The sequence below is a fragment of the Harpegnathos saltator genome, unplaced genomic scaffold, assembly GCF_003227715.2.
Source record: "Harpegnathos saltator strain DR-91 unplaced genomic scaffold, Hsal_v8.6 scaffold188, whole genome shotgun sequence".
NCBI lineage: Eukaryota > Metazoa > Arthropoda > Insecta > Hymenoptera > Formicidae > Harpegnathos > Harpegnathos saltator.
This window is the reverse complement of record NW_020229970.1, coordinates 367,668-369,302: the sequence shown is the minus strand read 5'-3', so window position 1 is coordinate 369,302 and position 1,635 is coordinate 367,668.

Sequence of the window (1,635 nt, the reverse complement as noted above, 5' to 3'; positions counted from 1 at the left end):
GACGCAAACAGGACTGAAAGAATCAATGATGTGACGCGACTTTTGCCGCGCATATGGAGTCGCTTTCCACAGCCGTTTGCCGGAGCTCACCGCATGCATGGAGTCTTAGCTTTAGCCTCATTTGCGTGCCGCACGCCAGGTGATCATGAATGCCAACTGGCGGCATCGACTTCTTACGACGACTTGCGAATGCCGCCATTGTGGCGGCATCGACCGGTCACTCACTGTTCTCATGTACACGTTGGAACAAAAACAATTCTCGTGTTGTCACGATACAAAAATTATAAACCCAGCAAACTTGTATAACTTTAAACAAGGAGAACAGTCAATGTTAACTACAAATAGCCAAAAAGATGTCTTTTAGATTTCTAAAAGATATCTCGCCATGTCTTGAGATATCTTACTTTTTTCCCCAAAAGATTTCTTTTAGGGATCTAAAAGATGTCTTACGCAACATTTTGAGATATCTTTTAGATATCTAAAGATGTCTTGAAGATATCCTTAAGTAATCCTGAAGAAGTCTTAAAGACATCTTGCAGAAATGTAAAAAGACATCTTATAGAGTATTAAAAGATCTCTAATAAGATTTCTTTTATATATCTTCTAAATATCTAAAAGATGTCTTAAAAAACATCTTGCAGAAATGTAAAAGACATCTAAAAGATTTCTTTTACACATATCTCAAAGATGTCTAACAAATATCTTTTAGAAGTCTTCAATATATTTTAAAAAACATAAATATTGAGAAATGAATAACAAATAATAGCATTGCGTTAATATTATATTTATTGACGATTATATTAACATTACAACACACACACACACATACATATATATATTGTGTATATATTTTTTATTTATAAATATATATATTATTATATTTATAATTATTATATAAAAATTATATTAAATTATATATTAATTATTAATATATAATTATTAATTATATATTAAATATTATAATTATTACACTTTATATTTGACTGTTTTATAATAAAATATGTTTTCATATAAATTATATAACGTAACAACATTGTTTGCGTTAAAACGTTACTTGCTTGTTAAGATATGGGCGTAGCCAGAATTTTTTTTCAGGCAGACCATACACAAGCCACCTCTTTCAATTTAAGCATTCAATGCAAAAAATTATATAAATTTTATCACTTATTGCCGGTAAAAAATAAAAAAAAAACTTCAGCGCCTTCGTATAAAAAATAAATTTTTTTCTACGTTTCGGGGACCGTCTTCCTCTGCCTCCTCCTGGCAACGCCCATGCAAGATATAATTAATTAATTTCTTATTATTAAGTATACAGGCTGTGCGGTAACTCGCTTTAGAAACCGATGTACAGGTAGATTAGGTGAAATGAAGAAAAATTCCTATATCATTTTGCGAAGAACCACATAAAATATAGAATTATTAATTAATTGATCATTAGCTATTTCTTTAATTAATAACACAATTTTACGTCGTTCTTCGCAAAATCATAGAGGAATTGTTTTTTTCAGTTTCACTTAATCTATTTTCATATCGCGGTTTTTAGCGGAATTATCGGGCACTCTGTATACTAATTACAGAGTAATTTATTGTTGCACTTTTTTGTTTCGATATCTCATTTTATCACCTGCAATGTTG